This window comes from Carlito syrichta, unplaced genomic scaffold (genome assembly GCF_000164805.1).
Source record: "Carlito syrichta isolate Samal-C Ts95f unplaced genomic scaffold, Tarsius_syrichta-2.0.1 Scaffold301649, whole genome shotgun sequence".
NCBI lineage: Eukaryota > Metazoa > Chordata > Mammalia > Primates > Tarsiidae > Carlito > Carlito syrichta.
In genome coordinates, this window is record NW_007245745.1 from 249,926 (window position 1) to 275,678 (window position 25,753).

The 25,753-nt window shown below is 39.6% G+C and overlaps 1 protein-coding gene and 1 pseudogene across 1 annotated transcript in view; both read left to right on the top strand.

Moving 5' to 3' along the window:
- Positions 1-25,753, top strand: part of LOC103257349 (probable ubiquitin carboxyl-terminal hydrolase FAF-X) — a 112,980-nt gene that overhangs the window by 10,033 nt on the left and 77,194 nt on the right.
- On the top strand, positions 13,296-13,678 carry LOC103257347 (annotated as a pseudogene).

The window sequence follows — 25,753 nt, forward strand, 5'->3', positions numbered from 1 at the left end:
TCACCTCTACAATAAATCAAAATGAGCCGGGTGTGGTAGCACGCGCCTATAGTTCCAGCTACTCGGAAGGCTGAGGCGGAAGGATCGCCAGAGCCCAGCAGGTCGAGGCTGCGGTGACCGGGAGCGGCCACTGCACTCCAGTCTGGGTGACAGAGTGAGACTCCAACTCAAAAAAATAAAAATAAATAAATAAAAAACTGAAAGGTAGGAATCTGAATTGTAGAATGACGTATTCTCTCAATGTGTTTCCTTTACTTAAACAGTGGATTATCAAAGCACCTGCATTTTTCACCTCACCCCATGTAAGGGACTAGAATCTGGTGACATCAGAGACCATTAACTGTAGGTTCTCCTTGGTTTGTGTAGGAGTCATTTTGTGGCTTTTAAGTAGTTGAATACATAAAAATAGATGAATGATCTTAATGTTTATGTAGTTGCAGTAATTTCATTACTTTCTGTTTTGGAGGTTTTTTTGGTTTTGAAACTTCATATTTTAACTCTATTTTGTGACTGCTGTTGTGAATTTACGTCATTCCAAATTCTGTTCCTGGTTGCCACTGACGTGAATTTACCTCAACGTGGAAGACTGTCTTTTTGGGTTTATAATCCGCACAAAAATACAAAGGATGGAATGCTAGTCAGAGTGGTATCTGAGGCAAATACTGGATATATCTGTAACTTTCAGCTGTATTGTGAAAAAGATGACAATTTAGAAAAGATCATTTCACTAGTGCTTAATGACCAAGGTTTGCAACCAGCTTCAGATTTTTGTTTATTTTCGTCCACTCTCAGTATTAGGAAAGTGAAAAACTTGCTGGTGGCGATTGTGTTAAGTGAGAATGGGGTAGTCAGTGGAAGGGTGCTGGACTTGAAGTTAGAAGGGCTGTGTTTTGGTTCCAGTTACACCACTGTCTGTTAAATAACTTTCCTAACCTCTTGGGTCCTCATGACTCTAACTGTATAAAAACAAGGTGTTGGATAAGACTTAAGGCTACCTTTTTTAAGTTCTTAAATCTTGTTCTTACTCTTGGAGATGTGGGGGGAAAAAACATCTGGAGAAGAGAAATTTTCAAGTAAAGGAAAATAGAAAATGTGAAAAGGGGTTTGATGGGTTTAGGAGTTGTTGGGTTGGCAGAATAAATGGAGGAATATTAAAAAACAACTTGAATATTTCCTCCCCCTTGTTTCTTCTGTGTCAGTGGTAGTCTGGAGGGTTTTATTCAGAATCCTGTGGGTTAATTGTGCTTGGCTAACAGCTTGTAGTGTGAACTTAGCCACCATAGACTTGGTGGTATAACTTGGGGGTATAACTTCTTTGTTGGCAGAGGAGCTTAAAGTTTGGTTAAATTTTCTAAAGTGTAGCTTAAGCTTTAAGAACATTACTGCTGCTAAAAAGTGGTGTAGCCTGTTAGAGGAAATAATATTTAGGGAGAAGTTATTTCTTTTTTCTGAATTGAAGATGGAAGTACACAGATAAATATAGTAGCAGTGATTTTTGTCTGGCACAGATGGTTTCAGAGAAAATGTTGATAAGTTGTTCCTCATTACTGTAAGAAAACTAGCAAAAGAAGCTTATTTTTATTGCATTTCTTAGGCCAGTCATTTGTAAACTTCTTGGTCTTGGAACTCTTTTATACTCTTAAATAATTGTTGAGGACCCCAAAGACCTTTTGTTTATGTGGGGTTATATCCACCGATATTTATTGTATTAGAAGTTAAAGCAGACATTTAAACAATTGTGTGCATTTAAAAATAATAAAATCCATTGCATGTCAGTGTAAATAGAAGGGACACCCCCCAAAAAAACTCCCAGAATTTATTTATCAAAAATGGTGTATTCTTAAATGTTTAAACCTCAGTCACCTTGGAAGTACTCTTCATTTGATGCAATACACCTATCCAGACGCTTTTTTCACTGCTCAAAACAGTTTTTGAACTCAATTTTGATGCCTTTTAGTGCTTCTGCTGTTTTTTTTTTGTTTGTTTCACCTCTTCCACAACGGCAAAAACATTTCTCTTTGAGGACTTTTTCAATCCAGGGAAACAAAAGTTGATCAGGGTGAGATCGGATAAATAGGGTGGGGCATGGGTGTCATGCCAGTTATTGGTCAAAAACTGCTGAACACTCAGCATGGTGTGGGCAGGTTGTTCATGTAAACCACCCACCATGAATTGAACAAACGCGTTGAATCTCCCACCCAAAATTCACTGAAGCCGAACTCAGCACTGAAGTGAAACGCAACCTCACAACAAATGCTAGCTGGTACACTGATGCAGATGGGTTCCTAGAACACTTAGTGGGGGAAGCCTGTGCTACCAGGGGCCTGCCCTCCAAAAAATAATTTGGGTTTTTTTTGGGTACCCTAGTATTTTTATGAAAAATAATTTCCCAAACAAAAAAAAGTGAGAAGACAAGGGGTTTTTATTTATTCTGCTATTGGACATTGAGAGTGTTTACAGTGTTTTCACCAGTACATAGGGTGTTGCTATGTGCATTTTTGTACACATCTATTGGTATATACCCAGGAGAGTGGAATTGCTAATTTATGGGGTACGTGTGTGTTTAGCTTTAGTACATACTGCCAGACAGGTTTCCCAAGTAGTTGGTTGTACCAGTTTAAATTCCTACCAGCAATGTAGGTTGTGTTGCTACTCTTCCTTATCAACGGTACTTTCCAGTCCTTTTGATTTTAGCCATTTTAGTGGTGGTTTAGGAATATCTAATGGTGGCTTAATTTGTATTTGCCTGTGTCTAATGGTGTTTATAATATTTTCATATGCTTATTGGCCTTCTTGCTGTTTACCTATAAAATTTGCAGCTTTGTCAGTAGACAGTTTAAAGTCTCTTGTAGCTCAAAATCACTCGTTGAGTGAATTCTCTGAAATAAGAGACTTTTCCGAATGAACTTAACTGATTTCTTAATGACAAGGGGTTAAACATTTTGGATAATTTAAAAAAGTTATGCACGTTTAGCTTTAGAATATGTTTTGAGATCTTTGTTACTGATTTAATGCTTTACACTAAAATACGGCCTGTAAAAGTTAATCAATTCTACATCTATTCCACTGTCCAGAACTTTTTTGGGAATTTTGCTTCCCAATAAATGTCTTAAGTTATTCTTTTTTGTGTGAAATTCACACTTATGAAATGCATTTTGAAGAATTTAATTACTGTCCTGCTCTTTTGCAGGAACTCTAGGCTTGTGAATTCCTTAAGGGCAGAAATTGAATCTTGTTACTATTCTATTTTTTCAGGCAGAGTTGGTATTACTGTCACTAAGACAAACAAGTTGTCTCTTACATAGATTTTTTTTCTACCACGACCTCTAATTATCTAACCAAATTCCACCTGTATAAATGTGTTTTAAGGAATGGGCAAGGTAGTCTGTCACAGAAACAAAGAATTGAATACCACATGTTCTCATTTATAAGTGGGTTCTAAACATTTATCACAATACTAGAAGAAAGGGATAGACAGTAGTGGCACTTAACCTCACTAATGGTACTGGATCCTAAACCAGGTGAAGTGAGGTTCAGATGGAGGCCCAAACTTCATCTGCTTGTAAACCACTCATGTACCTAATCCTGACTTGTACACCACATCTTTAAAATAAAATGGAAGTTTTTAAAAAATGGGCAAAATGCCAGGCTTGGTGGCTCAGCCTGTAATCCTAGCACTTTGGTAGGCCGAGGTGAGTGGATTGCCTGAGCCTGCGGATTCGAGACCTCATCTCTACAATAAGTCAGAAAAAAAAAAAATTAGCCGGGCATGGTAGCACATGCCTGTAGTTTGAGCTACTTGGAAGGCCGAGGCGGAAGGATCGCCTGAGCCTAGCAGGTCGAAGCTGGGGTGGTCATGAGCATGCCATTGCACTCCAACCTGGGCGATAGAGTGAGACTCCAACACACACACACACAAAAGAATGGGCAAGAATTAGAGATATCCTTGAATACCTTTAAGGATATTTGATTTGTTTTAATATGATTGCATATCTTTTTCGTCTTCAGTGGACCTTTTGTATAGACCAAATTTTCTTTGTTAAAATTTAACACCTAAGGCTAGAGATAGGAGAAACAAGGTTATGTATGCCCATCAGTGGTACTTGAGGTGATTGGTGCTGGTCTTTTGATACAGGTAATGGGGACTGTTACATTGACTGCATTACTGTTCCTTAGTCTTCTTTCCCCTATCCCTACACACATTTACTTGGGGCCTACTGCTTGTCCTTTAAGATGCTCAAATGTTACCTCTTCTGAGAAGCATTTAATATTCTCTGCCCTTATCTAAATTATTTTATCCCCTTTCCAATCTTTTTTTTTTTTTTTGAAGTTGAGGTGTCTATCACCCAGACTGGAACACAGTGGCATGCTCACGGCCACCACAACCTTGACCTGCTGGACTCAGGTGATCCTTCTACCTCAGTCTTTCAAGTAGCTGGAACTATAGGCGTGAACCACCACGCCCGGCTAATTTCTTTCTTTTTTTTTTTTTAATTGTAGAGACCAAGTTGCCCAGACTGATCTCGAACCCCTGGGCTCAGGCAATCCTCTCGCCTCGACCTCCCAAAGTGCTGGGATTACAGGCTTGAGCCACCGCTCCCAGCCTTCTAAGCTTTTTATTAAGGAAAAATATCATACATACAGATGTAGATAAACTTTCATATGCCCATCAACCACCTTCAACTCCTGGCTAATCCCCTCCCCCATTTCTTCCAGTTAGAAGCAAATCCCAGACAGTGTTTCATGTTAAATATTTCAGTATATCCCAGTCTGATTTTTATTTAGTCTTTAGGTACTTTCCTATTCTACTTTGCAAACCTCCCACAGATAACAGTAGTTAACACTTAGTACTTTTGTGTGAGAAACTATGAAATTGCTTCACATGCATAAATTCTTTGTTCTTTTTTTTTAAATTAGAGATGAGGTCTTGCTATGTTGCCCAGGCTGGTCTTTAACTCCTGGGCTCAAGCAAACCTTCTGCCTTGGCTTCCCAAAGTGCTGGGATTACAGGTGTGAGCCTCCGTGCCTGGCCTATATTAAGAGGTAGGTACTACCGTCTCCATTGTATATATAAGAAAACCAAAGCAAAGATGTTGAGGAACGTGTATAGCTTGTATACCTACTTAAGTGGCAGAACAGGAATTCAAACTAAGGCAGTTTATCTCCAGTCTGTACTCTTAACCACCACACTATATAACATCTGAGATACAATATCTGAGTGAATGAACTCAGCACTGCATATAAGCTATTTTGATCTTGTTTTCTTTGTCTTAGTTTGTTAGCATTTTTTCCCTTATTATGTGCATTCTTTTTCCAATGGCATACAGGCGTTATTTGCTCTTTCATAGAATATAGCTAGGGGCACCCTTAGCATGTGACTCCTCCATTTTAAAGATGAGGATCACTTGCCTTTAGCACTTCTTCTATATGTGATAACTCTTTAAAAAAATTGACCTCTGGTCTATTTAATGATAGTGTCTCCATAATATAATTAGGGGGAGAAAGTACTATAATTGCATTAAAAAATTATTTTTGGTATTTTGTGCACTACATTTAAAAATTTTAGTGTTAAGTTTTCATTTTTGCTTTAACATTGCATTCTTTAAAAATTTATTTTCAGTAACTTGGTATAACTTCCACTTTTGATTTTTCTGTTTTGATTTGAGTATTAGCTTTCATGGTGTTATTTTGAGTGTTTGAACCTTTAGGATTAATTGCACAAAGGCCTAAAAACTTTAGAGGATTTATATATGTAAATTTATATGTATAAAACAAACAATCCTAATGTCCATCGAGTGATGAATACATAAATAAAATTTATACCATACAATGAATATTATTTGACAATAAAAAGAAATGAAGTGTTTTGACATGCTTAGATGAACTTTGAAAACATTATGCTTTAGTGAAACTAGTCACAAATGATCTTATATTTTATGATACCATTTATATGAAATGTCCAGAGTAGGCAAATCTGTAGAGATTGGAAATAGATTAGCTTGAGGCTGAGGTGGGAAGGTGGAGAGAATGGGGAGTAATAGCAACTAATGGGTATGGTGTTTCTTTTGAGAGTGATGAAAATATCCTGAAATTGATTTTGGTGATAATTGTATACCTCTGTGAATATACTGAAACCATTGAATTGTTCAGTTAAAAAATTAATTTACTATTTTTAGAGATGGGGGTCTTACTCTGTTGTTCAGAGTTGGAGTGCAGTGGTGCGATCATAGCTCACTGTAGCCTCCAACACCTGGGTTCAAGTGATCCTCCCAGGTAGCTGGAACTACAGGCAAGCTTCACTATACCTGGCTAATTAAAAAAGCATTTTTAAGCCGGGCTGGTGGCTCAGCCTGTAATCCCCTGCCTTTGGGAGGCTGAGGTGAGTGGATTGCCTGAGCCTGCGGGTTCAAGACCCGCCTGGGCAACTTGGCGAGACCTCATCTCTACAATAAATCAAAATGAGCCGGGTGTGGTAGTGCGCGCCTGTAGTTCCAGCTACTTGGAAGACTGAGGCGGAAGGATCGCCGGAGCCCAGCAGGTTGAGGCTGCAGTGGCTGGGAGCGGCCACTGCACTCCAGTCTGGGCGACAGAGTGAGACTCCAACTCAAAAAAAACAAAACAAACAAAAAAAAGAGCTTTTTTTTTTTGAGAGATGGGGTCTCCCTATGTTGCCCTGGCTGGTCTCAAACTCCTGGCATTAAGTGATTCTCCCACCTCAACCTTCCAGGTAGCTGAGATTACTGGCATGAGCCACCATGCCTGGCTCTGAATTGTACACTACACTTTAAATGGATGATTTTGTGTAGTTTGTGAATTAAATCTCAAGACTGTTATTTAAAAAACTGTTACAGGTAATTTAAAATATAATTAAGGTAATGTCATTGACTAAAAGGAATTGATTGGTTTCCTTTTTCAAATTCTTTACATTTGTGACTTAACCAATGTAGTTGTGGAAGATCCAGGCAAAACAATCACCCACTGGAGGCACATTAAAAAAAGTTAATTATCGGCCAGGCTCGGTGGCTCAGCCTGTAATCCTGCGCTTTGGGAGACTGAAGTGAGTGGATTGCTTGAGCCTGCGGGTTCGAGACCTCATCTCTACAATAAATCAAAAACTAGCTGGGCGTGGTAGCACGCGCCTGTAATTCCGGCTACTCGAAAGGCTGAGGCGGAAGGATCGCCGGAGCCCAGCAGGTTGAGGCTGCAGTGGCTGGAAGCAGCCACTGCACTCCAGTCTGGGTGACAGAGTGAGACTCCAACTCAAAAAAACCCCCAAAAAACAAAAAAAAGTTAATTATTAATAACCTGCCTTATCTAAAATGTTGAGTAAACAAAATGAGGGCTTTGTTTTCAGTGTGTTGGATTAGCATTTCATGATTGGATTAGTAACTTCTAGAGGTTGGATCATTAAAGGATTATATATATTGAGTTGGAGTCTCACTCTGTCCAGGCTAGAGTGCAGTGGCATGATCACAACCTCATGGGCTTGGGTGATCTTTCTGCCATAGCAGCACTCCTCCCCAAAACCCCCTTCCCTGCAGCTGGGGCTACACCACCACCACACCTGGCTAACTTTTTTTTGAATTGGAATCTCACTCTGTCGCCCAGACTGGAGTGCAGTGGCACGCTTTCAGCCACTGCAGCCTTGACCTGTTGGGCTCCAGTGATCCTTCTGCCTCAGTCTTCCAAGTAGCCGGAACTACAGGCTTGCGCTACCACGCCCAGCTAATTTTTTTGATTTATTGTAGAGACGAGGTCTTGCCAAGTTGCCTGGGTGGATCTGGAACCCGTTGGACTCAGGCATTCCACTTGCCTTGGCCTCCCAAAGTGCTGGGATTACAGGTTGAGCCACTGAGCCCGGCCACCTGGCTACTTCTAAAAAATTATTTATTTACTTATTGAGAGAGTAGAGAAAGTTCCCCTCCCTGCGGCTGGGCCTATGCCACCACCATACCTGGCTACTTTTAAAAAATTATTTATTTTTTGGGGGGTGGGGGTAGAGATAAGTTCTCACTTTGTTACCCAGGCTGGCAATCCTCCTGCTTCCCAAAGTGCTGCTGGAATTGCAGGTGTGAGCCACTGCACCCAGCTTAAAAAGTATTAATTTTAAGAAAGTTTGGTAAAAGCTATTAACACATAACCTTGAGCTGTTTATCTTAGCCTATCATTTCAACAAAGAGTAGACTGATAAGTAAGCTATATCTTCTGTGACATTTGATATATGACTTGTGTCTATTGTTATAAATCAACGTTGCTCGTTTAATGACTGATTTGTTTGGGGATTGGAATTTATTGGGACCTTGAACCCTTTGTAAGGATACAAAAGGAACATTTAAGCAGAAATATATTTTTCTCTTGAAAAGAGAACTGAAGGTATTATGCTGTCCATAAGTCTCAGTATCTTGAGAGCTTATAATATAGTAAATGGTGAGTATTAACTTTTTGTTCCAGGAGGCAGAACTGTAGTCAGTAGGTATCAATGGAAAGGGAAATAGATTTTTGACTCACTATAAGAAAGAAAAATACCCTTCTGCTGACAGCAGTGGGCTTCACAATGTTGTAACAGAATGTCTAAGTGGAGATTAGGTGTAGAATTTTCTACATTTGGAACAGTTAATTTCCAAATCTTATTATTTGTTCAGCACCTCTCACCTATTTCCTGCAAGGTTCTAACCTTCTAAGTATCTCGTTGGTGCCCTTTTGTGTTCAAGTTAAAACAGTGTTTTTCAAACAAGTTTGTTTTCATTTTAATGACATTCTTCAATGTTAGTACACGTATTTTAGACTACCTGGGGTGATTGCCTCATGATTAAGAACTGTCATGTTATTACAATATTTAGGTTAACTTTGTGGTTTTTTTTTTTTTGAGTTGGAGTCTCACTCTGTCGCCCAGACTGGAGTGCAGTGGCCACTCCTGGCCACCGCAGCCTCGACCTGCTGGGCTCCGGCGATCCTTCTGCCTCAGCCTTCCAAGGAGCCAGAATTACAGGCATGCGCTACCACGCCTGGCTGATTTTTTTGATTTATTGTAGAGATGAGGTCTCACTGCCCAGGCGGGTCTCGAACCTGCGGGCTCAGGCAATCCACTCACCTCAGCCTCCCAAAGGCACGGGATTACAGGTTGAGCCACCGAGCCCGGCACCTTTGTGTTTTTATCACTTGGTGCTCAGTTATACCATCAGATTTATGGGATAATGAGAACAACAGAGGCAGACTTTAATGCATGAATAATGTGTTGGTATCAAAGGCAAATGATGTGATAGCACACCATGTGTACAGAGTGGTGTAATAATTCACGTAGAGGTAGGAAAAGCTAAGTCTCACATGGCATATGATGGTGATGGTATACTTATGCATAACTCAAAGGACCCCATGCCTTAACATTTAGTAGTATACTGCCATCTGTCATATTATATTACTAGTTCTATTTGTATTTAGTTTATAAACTTATTTTGGTTTTACAGTTACATAAGAGCAATAAGCATAAGATGTTTAATCCTAATTTCTTTCTGCATATACTTAAGCAACATTGAAATAGAAAATGATAAAATTAGTTTTTAAAATTTCTGTTAGGGTAGAACTAGAATTAGCAAACTTGAGCCAGTTTAGTATTGTTGATAGAAACTTAGCAGTTGGTGTCAGATGACTGGAATTGGGCCTGCAATTCAAGTTTTAGTAGATTCTGTTTATTAAATAGAAAAGTCAATATTTCTACCTAAAAGGGTGGTTCATTTGTCCATTCTTTCATCCAACAGATAATTAGTGGTGTAGCACCACATAATTTTGTCGTTTTGTTACTAGTTTCTTTAATTTCCCTATTGTCATGTTTTCTTCAGAACCAGTACAAATTCTGATAAGGATACTGTGCTGTGATTTCTTTCTTTTTTTTTTTTTTTTTTTTTTTTTGAGTTGGAGTCTCACTCTGTCACCCAGACTGGAGTGCAGCGGCCGCTCCCGGCCACCGCAGCCTCGCCTGCTGGGCTCCGGCGATCCTTCCGCCTCAGCCTTCTGAGTAGCTGGAATTACAGGTGCGTGCTACCACGACCGGCTAATTTTTTGATTTATTGTAGAGATGAGGTCTCACCAAGTTGCCCAGGCGGGTCTCGAACCCGCGGGCTCAGGCAATCCACTCACCTCAGCCTCCCAAAGGCGCGGGATTACAGGCTGAACCACCGAGCCCGGCTGCTGTGAATTCTTATAGAGGTAGAGGGTAAGGTAAACGATGTCTTTAACGTGAAACTTTTTTAAAGGTAGGACAAAATTTTAAAATATTGCAGGCTTCTGTGTTAATATAATGGAATAATAAAAACAACTACATTGTAAAACTGTTGAGGCTATTTATTTTAAAAATCAACCTAAGCAACTGTCTTACATTTATCAAGAGCAGAAAAATTCTAACAATTTATAATTGGGAGAATCTTTTTCCTCCGAGCAGCTCTAGAGGCCATTTTCATAGGAAGCCTCTGAAGTTTTAAAAATAAGAACTGCCAAGTGTATGTAATAATCTAATTAACATTTTAAGAGAGAAATAACCAGCACCTGTTAAAACACCTACTCTTTACTGGATCCCTCTGTGTGCCTGGCACTTTACATACATTCTCCTATTAAAGCTTTCCAACAATCTCTGGAAGTATTAACCATTTTGAGAGAAAAAAAATGATACTTGGAGATTGAACATCATCTGTTGGCCTGTCATATTGCAGCATATGCATTGCTGAAAAACCTCATGTCCTACAAATTCATGTACTCCCCCCAAAAAAACCCAGGATTTATAGGGGAAAAGGGGATTGAGAGCAAACTGATCACTCAAAAGTTACATTACTTTGTAATTAGAGCACTAACAAAACAATAAACATCCTGATAAACAGCACTGCTTTTAAAAAGATCCTAAATTCTTAACATAGTGTTGTAATTATAGGACTTGGAAAAAAGCCTGATGGAAGTAGGGAGGTGTAAGGAATGGTTGAGGTTACTGAGAGGGAGACAAGGCTAAAAATCAGGTGGAACTGCATAAGTACTTCTGAGACTGAGCATGTGGCTAGAGTAAGCCAAGAAGAATAGGGGGATAATGGGCATCTGGCCCAGACCTATAGCTCCCAGCCCCATGCTGCATTCAGCTTCTGTTACTTGTGGGTGTAAAACATTAAGGGGGGGGTGCTGGCTACCACCATTCTGCTGTCTCTATGAATTTGAGGACTCTAGGTACTTCCTATAAGTGTATTCATACAATATGTGTCCTTTTTTGACTGGCTTATTTCAGTTAACATAGTACTCTTAAGGTTTATCCATGTTGTAGTGTGTCATTTTCCTTTCTTTTTAAAGCTGAATAATATTCCATTGATGGAAACATGTGCTTCACATTTTGGCTGTTGTGAATAAGGTTGTGAACATAGATGTACAAGTATTTAAGTCCTTTCAGTTGGGTGGAAGTGGAATTGTTGTGTGTATCATACATAAATTCTGTGTAACTTTTTGGGGAATCACCATAGCGTTTTCCACAGCAGCTGCACCAGTTTAGGTTCTCACCAGCAATACACAAGGTGTCTAATTTCTCCCCATTCTTGCCAACACTTGTTATTATCTGTCTTTTTGATTATAGCCATTTTAGTGGGTGTGAAGTGATATCTCATTGTGATTATGGTTTGCATTTCCATGATGGCTAATGGTGTGTCTTTTCCCATGCTTATTGACCGTTTGTAACTCATCTTTGCACAAATGCCTATTCAGATCCTTTGCCCATTTTTTTCAATTGAATTGTCTTTCTTTTTATTGTTGAGTTACATGAGTTATTTGTATTTTCTAGCTACAAGTTCCTTATTAGATAGATGATTTGTAAATTATTTTCTTACGTTTTGTGAGTTTCTGTGATCTCTCTGTTAAAGTGCCGCGCCGCCCCCACCCCCCCCATATCACATGCAAATGTTAGCCTCTAATGATTGCTGGCTGTCTGCTCAATGTTTCAGATGATGCTTTGGGACATACATTGCCCCACAGTCTGATCCAATTACATTCTCACGCTTTCTGGGGTCATCTTTGAAGCCAGTGTCCGAGGGCAGAGTCCGAGGAAGGTACTTAGCTCTTTTTCCACATGTCGCTAGTTGAATGGTTTAACATATTGCTTTCATAGAACTATGGGTCTCTTAATAATTGCTTATTGCCATAGTTTCCCTGGTCTCTCTTGTTTTCTAACACACCCTCAGCCTTGAACTTGCCCATATTCTTCTCCAAATAAAGCCAGTTCACTTTAAGAGAATTTAGAGCTCTCTGTTCTTATGGCCTGCTTTTTCCCCTGCACAAAACCACTCCTGAACTTGCTGCACAGTGGCTCACTTCTCTCAGAGTGACACCTCGTTTCTTGAGCAGGATGCTGGGTGGGGGCAGCAGCCTCTGGTCTTCTCAGCTTGTCTCTCCTGTCATGGAACTTTGACCCTGTGAGTGAGGTAGGGTGAGGGCCATTAGGACTGCACTATTCTTGCTTGCTGCATCTGGGCTTGAGCGTCTGCCTCACAAGCCAGGCCTAGATGGAAGAAAAGAGCTTAGACTTCTCAGTTATTCTTGCCTGCATTAGAGCTTCTGCAACTCAGAGTTGGGGGTGATGAGAAATGCTGGCTGCCTTCCCCTCCTGGGGAGATATCAACTGGGAACTGAGGGAGGGGAAGGGGAGGTGTGTTTTTGGTTGTATTCGACTGGAATGGAACTTCTGTCCTGCGGAGCTGGCTCATATGCCATGAACTGTTCTTACTGAGACATAGTAGGTTTTCTTGAATAAATATTTCTTCATTTGCTATATACCCTTAGGACAATTTCCAGAAGGCTTTTAATGTTTTTGTTTTTTTAAAAATAATTTCACCAGTTATGGTTGTTTCACTGGGGAGAAGCATCTACAGAGCTTCTAATGGCACCATTTCAGAAGTTATTTTTATTTTAAAATTACTCAAATTGCCTACAGCCACTTGAAAATTTGTGTTTGAGAATGCCTTGGAAAGGATGCTAAAGTTTAGTGGAGCTTTTATGTACATATAAATAATTGTGTACATACAACTTCACAGACGTGCGATGTGGAGGTTTAAATAAGAGTAGCCAATTACTGAGCATTTCTGAATGAATAAATTTCTGCTGCTACAAAGAATTTCAAACGTAGGATGCAGTTCTGTTGTAGTAACTTCTAGGAAGTTTTCCATAGGAAGTAGATCTGGATATACGCAGTGATTAAGTGACAAAAATTAGGGGTCTGTGAGTATGTGTGTGTTTTAATAGTGTTGAAAATAAAATACAATTGTGCGCTGGGCACCAAGATGTCGTTTCCCAAGTATACTCCGTCATACCTGGCCACTCTGCCCTCGACCTGGCCAAATACGAAATATCTCTGGAAACCCAGAAGGCGCAAGCTGAGCAGTTGGCCATAAGATCATGGCTTAAATGGGAGTACCTGCTTCAGTACAACGACCCTAACTGCCGAGGGCTTATTGAAGATCGTGCCTTGCTTCATTGGACCTATGCAAGGTCAGAAATGTCTATCCCAATTTCAGACCCACTCCCAGGAACTCACTCCTAGGAGTTGTGTGTGGATTTGGGCCCCTTCTCTTCTGGTATTATATTTTCAAAACTGATAGGGATAAGAAAGAAAAACTTAATCCAAGATGGGAAGTTGGATCGTACATTTAACATCTCATATTAAGTCTGGCAATAACGACTATATGTATTCTTGCTTAAATAAATCTTCTAGTAATCATTAAAAAAAGAAAATAAAATACAGGCGTTTAGCTCAAGCAATATTTGAATTTAACAAAGATTAATTGGACATCTTCATTTGCATTAACTTGAATTATTGATTGGATGTAAAGCTGTCTAGAACTAGCATCACACTTATAGGGCCTGTGCGTGTAATATAGTTGCCTTGACTGGTTTTTTGTATAATTTATCATCACAATATGTGATAAAAATGATAAGTTCTGTGCGAATAATGCTAATGGCAGTGCTGGAGGAGCTAAGAAAAGTAAAGCTTTTGCCCTTGAGCAAAGGCTATATTTTAAAATTTCTTAGGGATTTTTAGGTTGATAACGGTGAATGTCTCTCTATCTCTCTTTCTCTGTCTATCCTTTTTTTTTTTTTTACCCCCAGAGAGAAGAGGTCTTGCCCAGGCTGACCTTGAACTTCTGGGCTCAAACGATCCTCCTGACTCAGCTTCCTGAGTACCTGGGACCACAGGCATCCACTAACATGCCCAGTTAATTGTTGTAACATGATTTTTTATTATACCATATTTTTTTTAGGAATGCAGCTAAATGCCTTAGTATGTAGCCATTAACAATGATGAAGGATACTTAACATGGAGGAATCCAAATTAATTAATTTTTAATTAAGTGAAAAATCCAATTCTTTTTTTTTTTTTTTTTGAGTTGGAGTCTCACTCTGTCACCCAGACTGGAGTGCAGTGGCATGCTCCTGGTCACCGCAGCCTCGACCTGCTGGGCTCTGGCGATCCTTCCACCTTAGCCTTCCAAGTAGCTGGAACTACAGGCGCGTGCTACCATGCCCGGCTAATTTTTTGATTTTTATTGTAGAGATGAGGTCTCGCCAAGTTGCCCAGGCGGGTCTTGAACCCGCAGGCTCAGGCAATCCACTCACCTCAGCCTCCCAAAGCGTGGGATTACAGGCTGAGCCACCGAGCCTGGCAAAAATCCAATTCTTATAAAACATTGTTTCTGTTTCATAAACGTTTTGATATAGTTTATCTTGGGGAGTAGCGATATGGTGGGATTAGTGGTAGTTTTTTTCCTTTTATTTTCTGGCATTAATGTGTGGTATGATGGTTAAAACTATAGGACACTAGAACTTGTACTGCCTGGGTTCAAATCCTGAATCTTCCACTCAGGCAGCCTATTCTCTCTGCCTTGGTTTCTTTAACTCATAAAATGGGGCTCATAGTAGGATTGTTCTGAGGATTAAATAACTTGACTAGAATAGTATTTACTAGAATAAACACTCAAATGTTACTAATTACTATCACTCTTAATAAGGAAAATTTCACTAAAATTTGAGGTATATTAACTTGGCTGCAATAGTATTGAAATTGAGTAATGAGAGACAAAGTTGGTAAAGACAAGTCTGATTGTAAATGACCTTGAATATGTAAACGGGTGGAGGGGAGAATCTATTAAAGTTTTTAGAGGCTGAAAGTGTTGAGAGATTAATTCAGCATTAATATGCAAACAGATTGGTATGGTAGTATGGGGACTAGCCAGGATGCTGTTTAAATAGGAATGTAGGTTAGAGTGGTGTGAGTGTGAGTAGACAAGATAACATTGGACACCTCATTAAAAAAGAGGAATTGATGGAGATGGAAGGTGTTTTTACTGAATTTCACTCCCCTATTTCAGTTTTGAGGACAGCTATAGACAGTATGTTTGTGTCCCCTCCATCCCTTCAAATTCATGTTGAAACCTAACCCTCCCATATGATGGTATTAGGAGGTAGGACCATTGGAAGGTGATTGGATCATGAGAGTGGCATCCTTATACATGGAATTATGCTTTTATAAGAGAGATCCCAGAGACCTACTTTGCTCTTTCTGCCATGTGAGGGTACCGTAAGAAGACAGATGTCTGTGAACCAGGAAGCAGGCCCTCACTGAACACTGAATCTGCCTGTGCCTTGATTGTAGACTTCTCAATCTCCACCTCGTCTATGGTATTTTTGTTAGAGGACCTTCAGAGTGAAACACATACTGTGTGCCAGTGAAGCCTTGGGATTCAGTGATGAGCAAAAGTTTCTGCCTTTGTGGATGGAGTCTTCATATTTCAGTAGGAAGAGAAATCATCATAGGGGTGCTATGAAAGAAGAGTGCAGCTGGGTCTGAGAGCCTAGAATAAGAGTACTTGAGAGCTGGTGAATCAGTAAAACTAAGCAGACTGCTTGTGCAGAGACCACAGGTAGCATGAGAGAGTACCTTTTGAAGGAACAACAAGACAGATTGAACAAGCTTTGGGTGGGGTAGCCACAAGATGAGGCTGCAATTGGGTGTTTGAGGGTCTTATAGATCATCAGAGAAGTATTTTGATCTTCATCCTGGTCTCTGGACATTTTTAAGCAATGCATGACATGATATGTTTTACATTTCAATAATGCTCATAGTGATGATTTCTAATGACAAAAAGATAAAACATACTTGTAGAGTTGGATGCAGGCCTGGCAGTAGACATGCTTTTCAGAGAAAGCACAATCCCTTTTCCTTGTCCCCCTTGTTTTCCTCTTAATTTTCTCCTTTCGAATTTAGAGAGTATTAGTATCTTGGGAGACTATATAGAGAAACCTGAGGAAGGGTCAAGGGCTTTGGAGTCTTAACAGACATTACTTACAATCTTGGGTAAGCTCAAGTTACTTAATCTCACCTTCTGTTTATGCTTGTTAAAATGGACGGATGGCTATATGGGACACGGGTATCATGAAGATTAAATGAGGCTATACAAATTAAGCATCTACTATTGTGCCTGATATACAAGTGCTTATAACTTTTCTAGAGTAATGTAGAAATTAAGATAGAACTGGAAAAGAGCTGCAGAAAACCTTTGAATGGACTGGAACCAACAAGTCCGCAAAAGAAAAAATTCCTTAGACAATGTGCATACTGAAACCTCTTTTGCCTTGCCTATAATGGGTGGTTGTGGACCATAATGTCTGAGTATAAGTGATTGTGAGGTGCGTCACAAGGAATAATAAGTGGTTAAGTAATTAGTTGAAATAATGTTTGCAAATGAAGTTACCTAAAAATTAACCCTTTGCACTGGGATATCCCCTCTCAGGGACGTAGAGGGGACGTAAAGACATGGCTGGTGATTATACAGGGCAAACTTGTGCAAGCACAAATTTTTCAAATATGTATGTGTGAAGTTTTCCATTCAAAAACAGTGAAAAAACCTATGTCCCATTTGAAGTTTGTCAAGCTTCTGATCAGTGGAGAAGTGGTTTTCAAAGATCACGAGTGCATCCTTCCACATCATCTTTGAACAGACTGGACAATAAATTACATATTATGAATGTGGGAGGAAGAAAATGAGACTGCATTGTCTGCTTGAATAGAAAAACACCAGGTGGAAGACGTCAAATGAATTGCTATTGCACAACATGTATCAATGAACCTGCAATGCATGTTGGTAACTGTTTTACTAAATGCCACCACACATTAGAAAAATATAAGATATAAAATATTGTTTTTTTGTTCATAAATTCCTCAATGTTCAAAATTCCATTATAAGCCAAATAACATTACAATGAAACAAGTGGTTCCAACACCATACTATTATTTAATATGAAGTGATTTGTTTTTCACTATTTCATTAAAAAGTGCAGTTGAGTTGTTGATAGGTGATGCGTGAGATGTCTCCAAGTATAAAGGGTTAAAATCAAGATTATCCCCCTGATAATTTTCACTTGCATTTCAATGTGTTTTCTTATAAGGGACAACAAAAACCCTTAAACTCTTGAAGGTAGTAAGCAAATATAAATATCTATGTGCAGTTATTTTATATTTTGCTTTATAGTTTTTGGGTTTTGGCAATTTCTCTCTGTGTCTATATAAGTGTGTCAAGTCTGCAAGTGTCCTTTTTCATGTTGTGGTAGAAAAAGACTGCTGTGTAGGACACTTTTTCTTCCAGACAACAATGCATAATTTAAAAACATATTGAATCTGTCATAGCTATGGAATCTCCGATTTAAAATTCAAAAAGGTCTAAGTACTTTTGGCTTAAAAATAAGCCTTCAAGCCGGGCTCAGTGACTCAGCCTGTAATCCCGCGCATTTGGGAGGCTGAGGTGAGTGGATTGCCTGAGCCCACGGGTTCGAGACCCGCCTGGGCAGGCGAGACCTCATCTCTACAATAAATAAAAAAATTAGCTGGGCATGGTAGCGCGCGCTTGTAGTTCCAGCTTCTTGGAAGGCTGAGGCGGAAGGATCACCGGAGCCCAGCAGGTCGAGGCTGCGGTGGTCGGGAGTGGCCACTGCACTCCAGTCTGGGCGACAGAGTGAGACTCCAACTCGAAAAATAAAAATAAGTTTTCATACTCTAAAGTAGTGGGCATTTTGAAAGAACACTAGTTAATTAAAAGGTGCTTCTTATTGAATTATAATAAAGATGAAACAATTTACACTTTTAACATTAGAATTTTAAACCATTATACAGTTGATCCTTGAACAACATGAGTTGAACTGTGCAGTCTATTTATAATGTGGATTTTTTTCCTTTATATTTCAGGTTTCATTTTTATTTTAGGTTCAGGAGGCACAGGGGTACATTTGCAAGTTTGTTACATGTATATATTGCGTGATGGTGAGGTTTTGACTTCTTGTCACCCAAATAGTGAACATGGTACCCAATAAGTTTTTCAACCCTTGTCTCCCTTCCTCCCTCCCCCTCCATTAGGAGTCCCCAACACTCTGTTGCCCAGGCTGGAATGCAGTGGTATGATCAAAGCTCACCACAGTCGCCAACTTCTGGGCTCAGGCGTTCCTCCTGGCTAGTCTTGTTATTTTTTTTTATAGAGCCGAGGTCCCACTATGTTGCCCAGGCTGGTCTCAAATTCCTGGGCTTAGGCAATTCTCCCTCCTTGGCCTCCCAAAGTGTTGGGATTACAGGTGTGAGTCACTGTGCCCAGCCATTACCGTGGATTTAAAAATATTTATTTGAAATATTGTAGCTACATAGTCTAGAACTAGTCTATGTTATCATTTACTACCATGAAATATATACAAACCTGTTAAAACTTTAAAATTCATCAAAACTTATGCACACAGACCATATGTGGTGCCATTTTCAATTGAGAGAAAGGTTAACAGAACGATTTATAAAATTAACTGTAGTGCATGCTACATTACTGTAATAATTTTGTAGCCATCTCCTTTATTCCACTGAGCTCAAGTATTGTATTCACTTGAATATGGCACTCATCTCCATGTGGACAGTTGTCTCTGGTAAATTGCATATCACAGTAAAAAGTGATCTTTTGGCCGGGCTCAGTGGCTCAGCCTGTAATCCCAGTACTTTGGGAGGCTGAGGCGAGTGGATTGCTTGAACCCGTGGGTTCAAGACCAGCCCGGGCAACTTGGTGAGACCTCGTCTCTACAAGAAATAAAAAATTAGCCAGGTGTGGTAGTGCGCGCTCGTAGTTCCGGCTACTTGGAAGGCTCAGGCGGAAGGATTGCCAGAGCCCAGCAGGTTGACACTGTGGTGGCCGTGAGTGTGCCGAGTGAGACACCAACTCTTGTCTATTTTTCATCATATTTAGTGCAGTAGTGTAAATCTTGATTAACACCATGGGACCCATACGAAGTGCTACTAATGATGCTAGTGGAAATGCTCTTGAGAAGCAGAGAGCAGTCATGATACCATAAGAAAAATTTGAATTGCTTAATATGTACCATAGATTGAGGTCTGCAGCTGCAGTTGTCTGCTATTTCAGATGATTAATCTTGTAAACAGTTGACATAACCTACAGTGTCAATAAATATGGTATAATACTATAAATATATTTTCTCTTTCTGATTTTTTAAATGGCATTTTCTTTTCTTTAGCTTATGGTAAGAATATGGCATATAATACAGCAGATAAAATATTTGTTAATTGACTTTTCAGTAAGGCTTCCTGTCATCAGTAGGCTATTAGTAAAGTTTTTCGGGAGTCTGAATATTTATCATAATACCACAGGAAAGAGATTGGCAGTAGTGAATCACTGGGGGTTGGGGGGGCAGGACAGAGGGCACATAACATTAATAAGGGTACTTGTTCCCTAACCAAGCGAAATGAGGACCAGTGGGAGGCCCAGACTTCACCTGTACGATGACCACTTATATACCTAACTGTGAATTGAATCCCATTTCTTTAAAATTTAAAAAAAAAAAGTTTTTCAGGAGTCAAAAGTTGCACATGGATTTTTGACTGTGTGGGAGGTTGGCACCCCAACCTCTGCATTGTTCAAGGGTCAATTGTAATTTAAGTTCAGCCTTCTTTCCTCTATGTATTAGCATGTTAATTGCATAATAATTTACAGATAATTTGCCTAACACAGTTGTAATCAATAAAAGTTTAAAAAATTAAAAGTAATGATGTCTGGTGCCTGGTGAAAGCTTACTTACAGCTTGTGTTGTATGTACAGTTATGTCTCTTGCCTCTGGTGAGTCAGATGTTTTAAGAATGAAAAAGCTTGGGCTATAGATGTCAGTTAAACATAGACAAGGAACAAAAGTTTGAAAGGAACAAAAGTAATTCCCCTCTGATATTTCATACATAACACCAGAATAGGTAAAAGTCCCAATTCATGATAATTTTGTTTTTTGTTTTTTGTTTTTGAGTTGGAGTCTCACTCTGTCACCCGGACTAGAGTACTGTGGCCGCTCCCGTCCACTGCAACCTTGACTTGCTGGGCTCCAGCGATCCTTCTGCCTCAGCCTTCCAAGTAGCCAGAACTACAGGCGTGTGCTACCACGCCCGGCTAGTATTTTTTTTTTTTTTTTTTTTGAGTTGGAGTCTCACTGTCACCCAGACTGGAGTGCAGTGGCCGCTCCTGGCCACCGCAGCCTCGACCTGCTGGGCTCCGGCGATCCTTTCGCCTCAGCCTTCCAAGTAGCTGGAATTACAGGCATGCGCTACCACGCCCGGCTGATTTTTTGATTTATTGTAGAGATGAGGTCTTGCTGCCCAGGCGGGTCTCGAACCAGCGGGCTCAGGCAGTACACTCACCTCAGCCTCCCAAAGGCGCGGGATTACAGGCTGAGCCACCAAGCCCGGCAGTTTTTTTGATTTATTGTAGAGATGAGGTCTCACCAAGTTGCCCATATGGGTCTCGAACCTGCGGACTCAGGCAATTCATTCACCTCGGCCTCCCAAAGTTTGGGATTACAGGCTGAGCCACCTAGTCCGGCCGATAATTTTCAATAATGAATTTAGGGATGAGCTGCCAAATTGTTTTCTAAGAGACCCAACTCATTTTGTACAGTATAGGAAATAATTTGGTGTAGGGTGTTGGCACTATTATTGCTTGTTTATTGTCTCTATCCTTGGTCTGTAATGCTCTTAAAAGCAGAGATATTTGATGTACTGTGTACTTTAATATTCCCCTATGTTTAGAACAATATGTGGTCTATTGTAGATGCTCAATACATGTTTTTTGAATGACTAAGTTTTGAGTTTTTTAAAAAAACATCTTTTATTTTTTGGATGAAAAGAGAAACATTTAGAAAGAGAAGGAAATCTTATAAGTATACTAAGATCGTATATAGTAGTGTAGAGAATTTCAGTGTGCTGTATTAAAGGAGAGATTCTTGAATATATTAACAGTTTGAGCAGAAATGGGATAACGACTGCGTTTCAAGAAAAAGACAATCCTTCTTTGTCCTGAGGGGGATTTTGGAAATTCAGTTCTGCAAAGTTTAAAATAAATATAAATGGCTTGCTTCTTATAGAGTGCTAGATTATTTAAAAGAATATAATCCACTCTTTGGGTAAAGGTGATGCTTTTCCCATTATTAAAAATGTTGGGATGCCAAGTTTGAATGTGAAAAAATGATGTGTGTCCTAGAGGCAATCTAATTACCATTTTGGTCTTATTTTACATTGCAGAAAATCCAAGGCACATTCTGTTTATACAGTGCTTTTGTTTTTATGAAATAAAGCTTAAGACATGGTAAATTTTCACATTGTGATCTGTTTAAGCATTCATTGTGTCAAATTTTAAGTCATTTAAATACTGAGTTGCTCAGTTGTGTGTGGGATACTGCTGCTTTGACTTGGTAGAAAGCTTTTTCTACCCTGCTATGTATGTCTAAATTTCTGTGACATAGGGAAAAACACATCATTAGAGCCATGGCACGACTACTTGAAATCGAGTTAAGCAGTGTGCTTCCCAGTTGTTTCTGCCACTTGGATTGAATGGGATTTATTAAGAAAGGTAGTGGTGTTATTCTTAGATAACTTAGTTATAATATATCTAAGTTTTTTCCCTCACTCAAACCTTTCCAAATTATATCTGAAAACAATATTTTCAAATTTCTCAAATATTCCAGAATGCTGCATGGTTATAATTTTTGGGAAAAGAAAATAATAGTTTTTGAGCATTTCTGAGTGCTTGGTATTTGTGAGGTACTTTTTATTAAAGTGATTCTTGAGCTATTTGTTGTGAGTCATAGTGTTTCAATTTTAAATACCTGGAAAAAGAAAGAGAGATTGTTACAGGCTTTTAAGATAGGCAGATTGTAAGTGGCAGAGGTGGGACTTGGAACAAGAGTTATGGTTGAATCCAGAAATGATTTTAAATTGCTCCATACCTATTTCTTGGTCTTTATCTCGCATCCTAGCATGCTGAGGGCAAGGTATCAAATTCTTAGGTGGTAGTAAATAGATGCAGCAGAATATGCGGTGCTGAGACCTGACATACCTGTCTCACCTGCCTCTGCAATACTGGAAATCTAGAAACGAGAACTTTACAGGTAGAAGAAACAGAAACCAACAGCTAGATAGGTAGGGTTGACTATATAAGAGATAGGGATGGCAGGCAGCTTGAGACTTCGTTGATTTAGTTCTGAGGTCAGAGAGGAAGGTGTCTTGTTTGAGAGCAGTTTCATACTGCCACCTTTTCCACTTGTCTCCAAGTTACTTTGTTTAAAGTGATAGTCCCTTAGTTATCCACACAATACTTCTATCTAGAATAATTTATCCCCTGACTTTTGCCAGATTTTTTGTTGTTGTTTCTGTTTTGTTTCGAGTTGGAGTCTCACTGTCGTCCAGGCTAGAGTGCAGTGGCACGCTCACGGCCACCCCAACCTTGACCTGCTGGCCTCAGGCAATCCTGCCTGAGCCTTCCAAGTAACCGAAACTCCAGACCTGTGCTACCACTCCCAGCTAATTTATGATTTATTATAGAGATGTGATCTTGCCAAATTGCCCAGGCTGGTCTCAAACCCACAGGCTCAGGCAATCCACTCTTCTCAGCCTCCTAAAGTGCTGGGATTACAGGCTGAGCCACCAATCCAGGCCTGCCAGATGTTTTTTATTTCTCTATAGTTGGAGGGTTAATGGAATACATAAAGATGGAAGGGTATTAGATGTTAAATATGAGAATGTAATTTTGAGGTATTTTAGCTCAAATGGTCACTAAGTGCTAAGGAATTACGACAAGGGAGCAGGGCAGTCAGTGCTATATTTTTAACGTTTTACATAAAATTTACCATTTTAACTACTTTGAAGTGTGCCGTTCAGTGGCATTAAGTACATTCACATTGTCACCCCTTACCACCATCCATTTCCAGAACTTTTTCATCTACCCAAACAAACTCTGTACCCCATAAACAATAACTCCCCATTTCCTCATCTTCCTAGTTCCTGGCAACCACCATTCTACTTGCTGTCTCTAAATGTGCCATATGTAAGTAGAATCATGCAATATTGTCCTTTTGTGACTGGCCTATTTAACATGATGGCTCAAGATTCATCCATGCTGTAGCATCTGTCACAATTTCCTTTCTTTTTAATACTAAGTAATCCATTGTATGTATAGACCACATTTTGTTTAGCCATTCACCCATCAGTGGACACTTGGGTTGCTTCCTGAAAAGATGTTCTAAAGAGATACAGTATTGGTTTAGTGGACAAGGTGATAGAATTAATTCTAGGGTATTGTCTACTTTCTACCTCTGCTTGTATCAAATAACTTAATTTCTTAGAGCCTTGGCTTTAATTTATAGAGAAATGCCACAAGTTCTGTGTAAATTGTAATGATTACCTGAAGAATGCCACTTTAATTTTTGTGCCTCAGACCCCCAAACTTGACTTGTCCCACACTTAGGGATATATTATGCTGCTTCTCCCCTCACTCTCAGAAGGTGGTGGTAGACTGTGGAAGTTGTGTTTATTTTGGGGAAAAAACCTAAATGGTGATGCTAATGAATCTATGTCCTCCTTCCCCTTTTGTGAATAATTAACTTTATGTTCAAGACCCCCGGTTTTGCCTGATTTCCAGACTTGTAGAGTCAACTTTCTAGTGGATGTTTTCACCTCAGTTTCAGTCTTCAAAACTGTACTCATAACTATAATCACTACTACCCCCTGCCCTTTGAAAAGTAGTTGGTAAAGGGACCCTGGAATAAGCCAAGTTCAGTTTCAAGAAGGGAGGATAGGTCAGTGGCAGCCACCTGTGGCTCATGTTGAGAAGAGGGAAAACAGGATGAATTTGTCATGTAGTAGAGCCTTGATCTGTGGACCAGACCATCTTCCCATTCTTCCTCCAACGTATATACTCACAAAACTTTGTATATAATATTAAGGGGACTAAATCTTCAAATCTACCCGTAGACCTGGCTTAAAGCTAGTTTAGTAGCTTGAACACAGCCAGGTAATAAGTGAGTGGAAGAAGTGAAAGGGGTGGTAGAGACATTCTTAAAGACTTTTGGAATAAGGGCAGAAATTGATTTTCAGCAAGGGAGATTCAAGCACAGGTTAGGAAAAGGCATCTGGGGAAAGATTAATGATGAAGATGGGAGCATCATCCATTGGAGAAGATATACAGTGGGATCATTAGCCCAGGTTGGGGACAAGAGGAAGAAATTGGAGCAGTTTTGAAATAGAGAAGAAGTTGAATTGGTTAACTTATATTTTCAGTGCCAAGAAAAAAATAATTCAAATAATTTGTCAGCAGACCTAAAGCAGCTAAGGAGAATGGTAGGCAAGTTTCTCAAGGTTTTAAAAATTGTCTGCTTCACATAACACTTTTTGTAATTGGGAGTATATGAAATGGAAAACAAAAGTGAAAGAGACTGCTTAATCATATTTTCTCAGTGTTTTTTCACTTTATGTATGAAAGAGCTTCTATGTTTACTCTTATCACCAGTTTTATCAATCTTAAGGTCTTTTTTTGTTGTTGCCAATTTAATCAGTGAAACAAAATCTTGTTTTAGTAATTTGCATTTTCACAATTATTAATGAGGTTGGGAGGCAGGATAGTGTAGCAGTTAAGAGCTGTGGACTCCCTTGGTTAGAATCCCATTTTTCCAGTTAGTACTGATACAGATTATTTGCTTTTTGCTTTCTGTGCCTCCCTTTCCTAAATTTTTTTTTTTTTTTTTTGAGTTGGAGTCTCATTCCGTTGCCCAGGCTGGAGTTGCAGTGGCATACTCACGGCGACCCCAGCGTTGACCTGCTGGGCTCAGGTGATCCTTCTGCCTCAGCCTTCCAAGTAGCGGAACTGCAGGCATACGCTACCACACCCAGCTAATTTTTGAATTACTGTAGAGACACGGTCTCACCAAGTTGCCCAGGCTGGTCTTGAACCCCTGGGCTCAGGTGAGAGGATTGCTTTGGCCTCTCAAAGTGCTGGGATTACAGACTTGAGAGAGGGATAATAGTTCCTATTGTATATACTTGTGAGGATTAAAATATGCTACAGACAGTGGGTAATGTGGAAAGCTCTGTTTTAAAATTAGGTGTTATTTCGTGTATCTTTTTGGTTACTTTATTTCTTTTTCTGAGATTTTTCATGTCCTTTGCCTGTTTTTCTACACAGGTGTCTTTTTTTCTTATTTTGTAATGTTTTGGATATATATAATACAGATATTTTCTTCTACTCTGCTTGCCTTTCAGTTTTGATAGACAAATCTGTCAGATCTCATCCTGATGCCTCTGAATTTTGCCTAGAGAAGGGCACGTTTTAACCCCTTGCATTTGGAGACATCTTGCAGATCACCTACTAGCAACTCAACCTCACTTTTTAAC